At 45.2% G+C, this 13,278-nt stretch overlaps 1 protein-coding gene across 2 annotated transcripts in view; it reads right to left on the reverse strand.

Moving 5' to 3' along the window:
- SLC12A7 (solute carrier family 12 member 7) overlaps positions 1–13,278 on the reverse strand; it is a 97,373-nt gene that overhangs the window by 74,775 nt on the left and 9,320 nt on the right. The window lies entirely within an intron of this gene.

The raw sequence follows: 13,278 nt of genomic DNA on the forward strand, positions 1-13,278 counted from the left end.
CCCAGTGCTTAGAACAGTGCTCTGCACATAGTAAGCGTTTAAATACGACCATTATTATTATACCAACATCTCAGATTAGTAGAAAGAATATCATTAATACTTAAGTGTTCACTTGTTAAACACTGTACTAAGCACTAAGGCAGATTCAAGACAATGAGGCCAGACAGTTCCATCTGCAGTTCAGTTTAGGAAGAAACGAGAGCATTGAAACCCATTTTACAGATGAGGTAATTGAAACACAGAATTTAAGTAAGTCACTTGTCTAAGCGACCCTAGACAAGTCACTTAGCTTTTCTGTGCCTCAGTTATCTCATCTGTGAAAGGGTGATTACACCTGTGAGCCCTATTTGGGACAGGGGCTGTGTCCAACCTAATTAACTTGTATCTACCCCAGTGCTTAGTACAATTTCTGGCACATTGGTAAGCACTTAAATACAATAAGGAAAAAAAAAAGTCAAACTGCAGACAAGTGGCAGAGCCGGGATTAGAACCCAGAGCCTCTGACTCCCAGGCTCTACCCACTAGGCCACACGGTCCCGTGTCAGAGGCAGCCGAGAGGTCGAGGAGGATTAAGGCGTTGTAGAGTCCACTCGATTTGGGAAGAAAATCCTTTGATGACATTACAGAGAAAGGTCTCAACGGAGTGAACGAGGCAGACACCCGAACGGAGAGGACTGAGAAGGAAGTCGGAGCAGGCGAAGTGGAGGCAGGGATGGAAGACGACTTGTTTGAGGAATTTGGAGGAGATTGCAAGGAGGGAGATGGGACAGTGGCTGGATAACACACTGGGGTCCAGGGAAGGGCTTTTCAGGAGAGAGGAGCCTGGCAACTCACAATTTTAAGGTGGGGAAACTGTCAAGAGACGCCCAGGGAAAAGAAAAATGGAGCAAATAGAACAGTAATAAATAACATTGAAAGCTACAGGTTCTTACTGGTAAAGGAGTGGTTTTCTAGCTTCTCACTTCCTGGGGAGGGACATTCCAAGTCCACGGTCCAGGGTGTTCAAGGAGCTGAGAAGGCAGGTCTTGTTCTCTCACAGGATAACAACAACAATAATAATTATAGTATCTGTTAAGCACTTACTATGTGCCAAACACTGTTCTTAGCTCTGGGGTAGACACGAGCAGATCAGGCTGGACACAGTCCCCGTCCCATGTGGGGCTCACAGTCTTCATCCCCATTTTACAGATGAGGGAACGGAGGCCCAAAGAAGGGAAGGGACTTGCGCAAGGTCACTCGGCTGACTTGTGATGAAGCGGGGATAGAACCCAGGTCCTTCTGACTCCCAGGCCGGTGCTCTATTGATGACCCCGGCCATGGTGGGTAGGGAAGGGTGGGGCCATTCTGGAACCACATCTCTCTAGAACATCAACAAGTTCGGCACTATGCTAGAGACTTAATTACCCTCAATTAACCCTGAATTCCTGTTCAGAGCCTCATGCCGCTCTTAATCCACATAAATTCACCACATTTCATTCCAGCCCTACAAAATCCAACCCCTCAGACCATACTCTTGCTCTCCACCCGTCACATGACTGAAACCCTCAAGTATTTAACAACCACAAGTTGGCACCATGGTATTAAACGACAGAATCGATTCATCTCCCCACTCCTCTACTGAATGATGGGATCTGTTAAGCAATTACTGTGGGTCAAGCACTGTTCTAAGCCTGGGGTAGATACAAGATCGTCAGGTTGGACACAGTCCGCGTCCCACATGAGGTTCACAGTCTTCATCCCCATTTTACAGATATGGTAACTGAGGCCTAGAGAAGTTAAGTGAATTGCCCAAGGTCATATAGCAGACAAGTGGCTGTGCTGGGATTAGAACACAGCCCCTTCAGACTCCCAGGCCCATGCTCTATCCATTAGGCCATGATGAACTGTATAACACTGATAAATATTCATAATAATAATGATACTTAAGTTCTTACTATCTACCCCTGTACTAAACACTGGGGTAAATACAAGACGGGGGGGGGGGGTCCCCCTCCTACCCAACACTGTGGGAGAGGTGGCTCCCCCTCTAGCCCAACACAGAAGTTAAGTGATTTGCCCAAGGTCGCACAGCAGGCAAGTGGCCAAGCCAGAATTAGAACTCAAGTCTTCTGACTTTCAGGCCCGTGCTCTTTCCACTAGGCCATGCTACTTCTCATATCCTTTTCAAATCAGACCCTGGCCCAAAGCTACTCTGGGATCGAAAGAACACCCCTCACCTACCTTCATGTCCTGGCTCCAGAGGTCTCTAATAAACAGTTAGATGTCTACCAATGTGTATTAACCCAAACACTCATCACTTGTGAGCCACCTTGTTACGAAACACTCGTTATGATTACACAAAGCCTCCGGTTATCATTACACTGTGTTCAGACCACAATCTGTGATTCATGGTCTTAAAATCTGCCAAAACCTAAAATCTACAAAGTGCTCCCTTCCACGGATTATGGATTTTTGATGTTCCACAATTGCACCATCTACATAACCTGGAAACCACTCACAGCCTTAAATACTTAAATCCTGTTGAGTCTTTCCATTCTTTGTGTTCCACAAGACCATCAATCGTATTGGAAGAGTACAAGATAGCCGAGTTGGTAGATACAATTCTTGCCCACAAGAGCTCAGAGTCTAGACCACCAAAGATAAATGCTAAAGTCATAATTTTTATATCCATTTAAACTCAGCCACCTAAAGGAGACAAGAATGCCTCCAGTTCCATTTTATTAGGTTGGAATCCAAAGAAATAGTAAACTATATAATTGTGGCATTTGTTAAGCACCTACTATGCACCAGGCACTGTACTAAGCACTGGGGTGCGTACAAGAAAATCAGGTTAGACACAGTCCCTGTCCCACATGGGGCTCACAGTCTTAATCCTCATTTTACAGATGAAGGAACTGAGGCACAGAGAAGTTAAGTGATTGTTGGCTGCGGCAGCATGGGACTGGAGGTGAAGTGCTCTAAGGTTTCCTTAAAGTGGGTTCCTGCAAGAGAAGCAGCGTGACCTAATGGAAAGAGCCCGGGCCTGGGAGTCGGAGGACCTGAGTTCTAATCCCTGCTCTGCCACTTGTCTGCTGTGACCTTGGGCAAGTCGCTTAGCTTCCGCTGGGCTTCAGTGACCTCATCTGTAAAATGGAGATTAAGACTGTGAGTCCCATGTGGGGCAGGGACTTTATCCAACCTGATTAACTTGCATCTATCCCAATGCTTACTACAGTGCCTGGCATACAGGAAGAGTTTAATAGATTTAAAAAAAATGCAATCCCTGCATTCTATAAGAAGGTGCACTGCAAAATATGAGAAGCTTCCTTAGATAAAGTAATCTAAACACAAGGTGTCTCCCTAATCTAAAGTCCTTCAAGTGGCCTGATATCTTTTTCATTTATTAATCTTCTCTTCAGAGAAAAAAAAATACCTTAGCAACTCCCAGTCAGGAAGCCAAATGAAATAGTTACTGATCAAGACTAAAAGCCATTATTCCTTTTTTACCTAGCCATTTTCCCCAAAACTCAACTGCTTGCTCATTTTGTCTTTTTTTCCCCCCAAATCCTAACAAATCCTTTTTCTGTCTGCTACAATGGTAGTTTCCCCCAGATCAGCATGACAAAAGCAATAGAGCAGAGTTTGCTGAAACCAATCTCCCGGAAATACTCAAGAAGGGTCAATTTGCAAATCGATGCACAACTGCAAGTCTGTCTGCTTATAATCATTTTCTCCAGAGAGTCCAGAATGACTGATAACTTTTGCCCACTTGGAACCAAGGAGGAGACAGTGCAGTGGCTTCTACATTCACTGTTTTATGGGGTAAAGCCCTTTGAAAGTTCTGTGGACGATGTATTAAAGGTGAACTCCCAAGCCAACAGAAGCCCACTTATCTGGCTTCTTACCCCAGACCAATCAATCAAGAGTATTTACTGAGTGCTTAACTTTGTGCAGAGCACTGTACTAAGCGATTGGGAGAGTATCCAAATTGTACTTTCCAAGTGCTTAGTACAGTGCTCTGCACACAGTAAATGGTCAATAAATCCGACGGAATGAATGAATGAGAGTACGATACAACAGAGTAGGCAGAAACATTCCCTGCCCGCAATATGAAGCAGCGTGGCCTAGTGGATAGAGCACGGGCCCAGGGGTTAGAAGGACCGGGGTTCTATAATCCTGGCTCTGTCACTTGTCTGCTGGATGGTCTTGGGCAAGTCACTTCACTTCTCTGGGCCTCAGTTGCCTCATCTGTAAAATGGGGACTGAGACTGTGAGACTGAGACAGGGACTCTGTCCAACCTGAGTACCTTATATCTACCCCAGTGCTTAGAGCAGTGCCAGGCACCTAAGTATGCACTTAACAAATACATTTTTAAAAAAACCAAAAAACAACGGAAAAAAATGTGATTATAATCTGGACGTCAGTGGAGGGCCTGCGGCTGACAAATCTTCAGCATATCTGGGAGGAGCCATGAGTCCGAACCTCCCCCACCTCTGCAGAACTCAGAAAGCCCATGGGAAACAGGTAAAGCTGCAAATGCAACAGATATTACAGTGTCAAAGCAGACTGCAGGGAAGAGGGCAATAGGGTCGGAAGGACTGAAGATATTAATAATAGTATTTTTTAAGTGCTTACTATGTGCCAAGCACTCTTCTAAGCACTGGGAAAGATACAAGGTAACCAGTTTGTCCCCAGTATAACAGCTCTGGACAGAGATGCAGCGTGGTCTAGTAGTTAGAACAGGGGCCTGGGAATCAGAGAGACCTGGATTCTAATCCCGCTGGTTGGCTGTATGACCTTGAGGGTCATTTCTTTCAGTTATCTCATCTGTGAAATGGAAAATAAGGGAAATAAGACTGTGAGCTCCTTGTGGTAATAATAATACTAATGATGGCACTTGTACAAATACCATCATTACTGATGGTACGTGGATTGTGTCCAACTTGATTAGCTCGTATCTGCCCCAGCACTTAGAACAGTTTCTGGCATATAGGAAGCGTTTAAAATATTCCATTAAAAAAAAAAGAGTGGGTAATGGGTTAAAAAAAAAATCACATCCACAGTTGAGCCCTAATCACTTCTTTAATCAATTCTAGGAAGGGAATTAAACAATCGTTCATTCATTCACTCAATTGTATTTATTGAGTGCTTGATTTGTTCAGAGCACTGTACAGTACAACAATCAACAGACACATTCCCTGCCCACAACAAGCTTACAGCCTAGAGGGGGAGACAGACAGTAATATAAATAAATTACAGATAAGTAGGTAAGTGCAGTGGAGCTGGTATGGAGCTGGAGGGAGGTAAACCAGCAACAGAGGAATGCACAAGTGAATGGATTTGATGATGTGGAGAAGACGTCCAGAAAAGTTTTCATTTCTATTCAGGCCAGGATGGCCTTGCCCATCTCTGTCCTTGCAGATAAAATTATCTTTGGACCACTCCCTTCCCTGGTTCTAATCAGAAGTTGACAAGGCGGAGAGGCCTGAGGGCAATAGCCCCCAGAAAGTAATGTCTGCCTCAAGGCACCCATTTGGGAAGCAGTGTGGCTCAGAGCATACAGCACGGCCCTGGGAGTCAGGAGGATTTGGGTCCTAATCCCAGCTCTGCCACTATCTCCGGTGTGACCTTAGACAAGTCTTTTCACTTCCCTGGAACTCATTTCACTCATCTGTAAAATGGGCTTGATCCCCATGTGGGAGACTGACTGTGTCCAACTTGATTAGCCTGTGTCTGCTCCAGTGCTAAGTACAGTGCCTGGCACATAGTAAGCACTTTAAAAAGTCACAATTATTATTATGGCCACAATTATTATCTTCTAACATCACAGGTGTGGCTTTTTGGTGCAGCAGTTTCATTTGCATGCCTTTCTTAATAAGACAGTGAAGAGCAAAGAGTTAGAACAACAACAATCCCTCTATCCCATCTCCGACGGCACCACTTGATGAACTCTGGGAGGGGAGAGTGTAATGGCAGCCCTCTTGGACAGCTAAACTGATGGTCAAAGTTGACCCTTCTAACATCTTCTACTTTTCTCCCCGATACCCTATTACGGCCCTCTCCTCCGCTAATGTAACCAAGCCCTTTTTGAACCCACTGGTGGTAAACCAAATTTAGACTAAGGCGAAAGAATAGCCTGACTTTTATTCCATTCCAAAGAAAAATATCTGAATAGGAAATCTGTGACAAGAGGTATGTCTGAAGTTGGGCACAAATGGAAAACCTCTGTTCATTTCTTTGCAGATGATTAAGGTATGAAGATCGCCAATAGCATGTGGTTTCCAAGGGTAGTTAGTGACCCAAAACCAAAGTTTTGCTCTTACCAAGGTAGAATGTGGAGGTGCCTAAGGGAGATAAGGATTAAACTAAGCTTGAACCCTCACAAATGCAAAATCCATTTTTAAATCAGTGTTTTGTTTCTTCTGCTGTTTTAAACAAGTGCACAAACATCTGCATTAAAATGACTCCAGAATAATTCTGGGTATTTTTTTTCCCAAGGTATTTGTTAAGCACTTACTACATCCCAGGCTTCGCACTAAGCACTGGGTAGAAACAGGCCAAACAAGTTGGACTCAGTCCATGTCCCACATGGGGCTCAATTTTACACATGAGGTAACTGAGACAACTGAGGCACAGAGAAGTGAAGTGATTTGCCCAGTTCACACAACAGACAAGTGGAGGAGCCAGGATTAAAACCCAGGACTTTCTGACTCCCAGGCCCAGCCTCTGTCCACTAGGCAATTCTGCTTCTCGTTAATAGTCATCCTATGAACAAATCACAAAATCCCATCACAAAAAGCCAGTACTCATATAAATTTTTTCATATAAATAATGCAATGAACCACCAATATCCTAGCCTAGAGCACAGCACATCAATGCCATAAATTAATACACGATCAACAACTAAGATAGAAAACATATACATTTAGAAAGTAATATGTTCATTGCTTATTTAATCTTCTTTATCATCGCTCTCTAAGGAGGCAGTTGCCTCCATGAACCGGAGAAGCAAAGTGGTCTAGGGAAAAGACCACAGGCTTGGGAATCAAAGGACCTGGGTTCTAATCCTTGCTCAGCTACCTGCCTGCTGTGTGACCTGGGGCAAGTCACTTAACTTCTCTGTGCTTTAGTTCCCTCATCTGCAAAATGGAGAATCAATACCTGTTCTTCCTCCTAAACAGTGAGTCCTGTTCAGGATAGAGACACTGTTCAATCTACATATATTAACCTACGCCAGTGCTAAGTACAGTGCTTGGCACATAATAAGAGTTTACCCAATACCACCATTATTACTATTTAGAACTCATTCTCAAGGAATTTTCTCGGTATGAGAAAGTCACTGCTTAACATAATGTATGTATCAAGCCTGCCTAGCTTTAATGCATCACTCTTCCTTATTTTTTTTTAAACTCGTAACAGAAGACACATTGAAGCAGCATGATCTAGTGGTTAGAGCACAGGCCTGGGAGTTGGCAGGACCTGGGTTCTAATCCTGGCTCGGCTACTTGTCTGTTCATTCAATAGTATTTATTGAGTCTGTTGTGATACCTTGGGCAAGTCACTTCACTTTTCTGTGCCTCAGTTACCTCCTCGGTAAAATGGGAATTAAGACTGTGAGCCCATGTGGGACATGGACTGTGTCCAACCTGATTACCTTATAGATATCTACCCCAGAGCTTAGAACAGTGCCTGGTTGATAGTAAGTGCTTAACAAATGCGATAAAGAAAAAAGACACATACCACCACAATAAATGAAATTTAGCTCTTCAGGACAGCTAAATATTCTCTTTCATTCCCCACTTAATCATATTTATTGAGCACTTACTGTGTGCAGAGTACTGTACGAAGCACTTGGGAGAGAACAAAATAACAAAACAACAGACACATGCCCTGCCTACAACAAGCTCATAGTGTAAAGCCCACCACCCTGGACTTTTTCAGTCATACGAACACAGACATGTTCCCACCCACACTTGAACAGTCAGAAAATAATAATTTTGGCGAAACATGCTTACCAATTATTCCCAGATACTGTTCAAGACTTGTTATGTCATAGGCCATAAAAAGCAGAGCTGGACAGGTCCCGTTACTGGTAAAACATACTGCATTGTGCATAACCCTTCTCTGTTTTAGGACGATGTCTTATCTCTAGGCCCCAGAACGTCCTAGCTGGGAGTTTCCCCCATTTTTCTTCTTTAGAATGGAAACCTTTTCTCTACTGCGGTTTAACCCTTTTAAATTTCCCCTCGTCCGGTGTAGGTCAGGAGTTAAAGCATTTCTTTTCTATCATTTAATTGGGAAATCTGCTCGAGGTCCTTAGCAGCCCCCCTTGCTGACACTCTTTCTCACTGTACAAAGGTTGAATAGAATCCAAGGCAGTGGCTTCAGACAGTTAAAAAATAAGCATTAACTGAAAATCAAGTCATTCCATTTTATTGTAATTTGAGATCGTAAAACCACATCTGAAGCAGTTGTAAAATGACCCAGGCAGGGGGTGAATGTAAGCTGAGGGAAGATACCCTATTTGTGAAGTGTTTCTCAAAAGTACGGTACCAGTCATCGATGAATAATGAAAAGTCACTCCCCACAAGCTCCGGGGAATACTCCATGAGGCTTGGGGGCAGCCACAAACTAGCCAGAAAACCAAGGGGTTAGGACAGCAGTCTAGTGTGGGTGCACAGTCCACTGGAGATGTTCTAATCCTGGCTCTGCCAATTGTCTGCTGTGACCTTGGGCAAGTCACTTCACTGTGCCTCAGTTACCTCATCTGCAAAATGAGGTAACAAACTGTCCGTGGGGGACAGGGACTGCGTCCGACCTGATTAACTTGTATCTATCCCAGAGCTTGGAACATTGCTTGGCACAAAGCGCTTAACAAGTACCATAATTATTATTATAATAAAAGCTGGGAGTTCTCCAGCACAATTCTGAGGTAGGAAGAAAAACAGTAGTTTTCCAGTTTTTCAGAGGAGAGTAGCATGGCTTAGTGGAAGGGCAGAGAACTGGGAATTGGAAAATCTGGGTTCTAATCCCGGCTCTGCCGCTGACCTGCTATATATTCTTGGGCTTCACAACCTCACAACTTAGAAGCAGCGTGGCTCAGTGGAAAGAGCACAGGCTTTGGAGTCAGAGGTCATGAGTTCGAATCCCGGCTCTGCCACTTGTCAGCTGTGTGACTGTGGGCAAGTCACTTAACTTCTCTGTGCCTCAGTTACCTCATCTGTAAAATGGGGATGAAGACTGTGAGCCCCACTTAGGACATCCTGATTCCCCTGTGTCTACCCCAGCGCTTAGAACAGTGCTCGGCACATAGTAAGCGCTTAACAAATACCAACATTATTATTAACTTCAATCCATCAATCAGTTAATGGTACGTGTTGAACACTGTGTGCAGAGCACTCTACCAAATTCTTGAGGGCGTACAATAGTGACTTGTCCAGGATCACACAACAGACATGGGGCAGAGCCGGGATTAGAATCCACATCCTCTGACTCCCAGGCCCGTGCTCTTTCCATTAAGCCACACAGCTTCCCACAGTAAGTGACCAATAAATACGAAATGCACCATTTAAAAAAAATGTCCCCCAGAAAAAAGTTTGTCACTGAAATACAGTGGTCCACGTGAAGTAGGGCACTCAATAAATACCATTGATTGATTGATTGATTGATTGATGAAAGCCTAACATTCCAACTTCCTTAAACTCTATTTGCCATCTAAACCCCCAGGATTCACGGAAATTAATATATCCTGGAGAGTTGGGAGAGGGTCCCGTTCTCAGTCTGAGATCTGGGGCAGTTTGATTCCAGTGAAGGGACAAAGCAATCTGACTTTTGAGTAGGTCCATGGATTGCCCATCAGAGTCTTAAACAGGGCATCTGCAAAGAACTGAGAGACAGACCCTGCAGTCCAAGTGGAAAAGTCGACTCTTTTTTCCCCGATAGCCTTTTTAGGGCTGGTGTTTTGGCATGACTGGTAGCTGAACGAACTAGTTCTTGGACCAGATTGTACCGAAATGATAAAATCTGTTCTAACTTCCTGAGACTGTTTAATGGGGGAACGTTAAAAGAATTTTAAAGGTGCACACTAATGATCTATACCAGATTTAAAAAAAAAATTGCGAGTCAGTATTTGAAGTTGGAGACACTTGAACTTTGTTTGTCAGTGGAAAAAACGGCAATAGAAAATGGAATGAGACTGCCCGCCAGACATCTTTGGTGTCCCTTAACCTTGAAAACAAGTTGGCCAATTGCTTTTTAGTGTCTGGTGCAAATCGTTCCATCAGAAACGAGTCTGAAATCTCATTTTGTGACACTGTGGTGGTCTCCTATTTCCTTTGCCTTTCCCGGGTTTTGAAGGGTAATTGTTGAGGCCTTGTGAAATCGAACCCATCTATTAAAGTCTCAAGACCTCAGGGTTCTCTGTCCAGACTTTCAGTCTGCAATCCAGCAGTATATTTGGGAGGCTATTAAGATTACCTTACTCTGAAAACAAGCTCTCTAACCTAAAAGTTGGCAAACTGGGCCCAAACCACAGAACCCATTTTCATAAGCAAATGTTTAGAAAAATCTAGTTAGTCCTTTTGGGAGATTAACGAGACCTCCAGGCCTCTTGCTTCCTCTTCCTCGCTCCTTCCTCCTTCACCTGCCTCACAAAACTAAAAGGGATATTAACAATGAACAATAGTAATAATAATTGTGGCACTAAAGCGCTTACTGTGTACCAAGCAGAGAGGGGAGAAGGAGGGGGAAGAGAGAATGGGGAAGAGGCGAGTGGGGGGTTGGGGGCTGAGAGATTGGAAGAAGGGGAGAGAAAAGGGAGAGAGCAAAAGGAGGGGAGATGGGAGAGAAAACCACAATCCTGCAGATCTAAAAATTGCCCATTCCAAGCAGCAAACAGTGACCACTTGTAACCTCAAGTGCCAATCTACTTGACAATGGGGGGCAGAAGCACTTAGCTTTTCAGAAGCCAGGACAGAGCAGTCACTTAAACAACTAGTTTCCCTAAGAGCTGGAGGAACCCCAGTGCTAACAAGCAAACCATACTTGAAACGCTAACCTGCAAAGCTCAAGGTAAGAGCTCATGCGGGTTGGGGTGGGGGAGAATAACCGACAGCAGCTAAAATGGAAAACTGTGCTTGTCGTCTTGAGGATGTAGCCCCCTACCCTCTGAAATAAAAAAGAAAGCTACTCTGAGGAAAGTTTGGAGAAACTGAGAAACAGACTAGAGCTGGAGGAAGAGCAGCAAAATGAAGTCCCAAGAAACTCAAGCAAGTTAAACCACAGATGAAGCTAACTGGCTGAAGATCATGGAATTTATCGCCCTGAAAGCTGAAGGAATTAGGGTTCAGTGGGTGAGAAATGGGAGTCAGCTCCCTGCCCGCTTTTTTATGATATTTGTTAAGCATTTACTCTGTGTCAAAACTGTTCTAAGGGCTTGGGTAAGTACAAGTTAATTAGGTCAGACACAGTCCCTGTCCCACATGGGGTTCACAGCCAGGAGGGAAAATAGTTATTTCATCCCCATTTTACAGCTGAGGGAACTGAAGCACAGAGAAGTTAAGTGACTCCACCGAGGTCACCCAGCACCAACTGGAAGAGCCGGAATTAGAACCCAGGTCCTCTGACTCCCAAGCCTTGGGCTCTGCCCACCTGGGCCATGCTGTTTCTCCATTGCATTCCCACCCAATCTCAACCAGTGCTGGAGCCAAACAGCTCCTTCCATCCAACAGAGATGGGAGAGGGAAGCAAGTACTGCCCTCGACTCGCACTTCAGTGCTAAGCGCTTAGTACAGTGTTCTGCACACAGTAAGCGCTAAGTAAATACAATTGAACGAATTTTAGGGCCTACCCGTTCCCCCCTATAATTCAGCGGCTCTGCAGTGACGGAGGAGAGCAGGGAGAGCTCTGATCTAAGGAGTCTGTCCTGAAACTGCCCCATCCAAACAATCTGGGCCTAAGCCCCAACTCTCTCACACACGGCCGACGTCCCTAATCTTATCTTCCTTGGGACTGCACAGCATCAGAGGCAAAGGAGCTGCACGCGGAAGCTGAGGGCCTGTGCCTCATGGAAAATTCTTCCCAAAATGCACAAATGAGTCACGGTCAGGTTCCACGGAACTTGGATGCTTGGTGATCGGAGCGGGCAACTACCTCTCCCTTGTATGGGAGCATTGTCTCTCCTCTCTGTCTCTGGTGACAGGAGCACAGGGAGACCTGGCTGGTAGAAGGCCTGGGCCAATCAATCAATCAATCATAGAGCTTAGTACAGTGTTCTGCACCTAGTAAGCGCTCAAAAAAAACTACTGAATGAACGAATCAATGGTATTTATTGAGCGCTTACTGCAGGCATGGGAAGCAGCAAAGCGTAAGGGATAGAGCAGGGGCCTGGGAGTCAGAAGGTCGTGTGTTCTAATCCTGGCTCTGTCATTTGTCTGCTGTGTGGCCTTGGGCAAGTCAATTCACTTCTCTGGGCCTCAGTTATCGCATTTGTAAAATGGGGAATGAGATTGAGCCCCATTTGGGGCAGGGACTGGGTCCAACCCAATTTGCTTGTATTCATCCCAGTGCTTAATATAGTGCCCGGCACAGAGTAAGTGCTTAACAAATACCATCGTTATTATTATGTGCAGAGCACTGTTCTAAGTGCTTGGGACAGCACACTATAACAGAATTAGAAGACACGTTCCCTGCCCATAGCAAGTTTACAGTCAAGAGACTGAGCCGCTCCCAGCAGGCCCGGCTTCAGATGAGAAGCAGTACGGCCTAGTGGATAGACCACGGACCTGGGAATCAGAAGGACCTGAGACTAGAACCCAGCTCTGCCACCTGTCTAGTGTATTTGGGCAAGTCACTTCACTTTTCTGGGCCTCAGTTGTCTCATCTGTAAAATGGGGATTGAGGCAGTGAGACCGGGATTGTGTCCACTGTACCTCAGTTCTCTCGGCTCCCCATTTGACAGATGAGGGAACTGAGGCCCAGAGGAGTGAGGTGACTGGCCCACGGTCCCACAACAGACAAGTGGCAGAGCCGGCATTAGAATCCAGGTCCTTCTGCCTCCCCGTCCTCTTTCACCGGGCCTCGCTGCAGGTGCAGACTCTCTGCCAACTTCTCTGCACGCATGGATTGGCGGTCTCCCACTCTGCCCTGCTCAAGGGTTACTTGTTTTCTTAACTGAGGCAGCTCCGTGGTAGAGGGGATGGGGAAAAAGAGCCGGTTGGGTGGCAGAGAGCAGAGGCTGAAGGAGGGGGGTGTGAGTTACAGGGAACCAGGAATCCCACCAGGTGGGTAAAAATAATAAT

The sequence above is a fragment of the Ornithorhynchus anatinus genome, chromosome X3 (genome assembly GCF_004115215.2).
Source record: "Ornithorhynchus anatinus isolate Pmale09 chromosome X3, mOrnAna1.pri.v4, whole genome shotgun sequence".
Lineage (NCBI taxonomy): Eukaryota > Metazoa > Chordata > Mammalia > Monotremata > Ornithorhynchidae > Ornithorhynchus > Ornithorhynchus anatinus.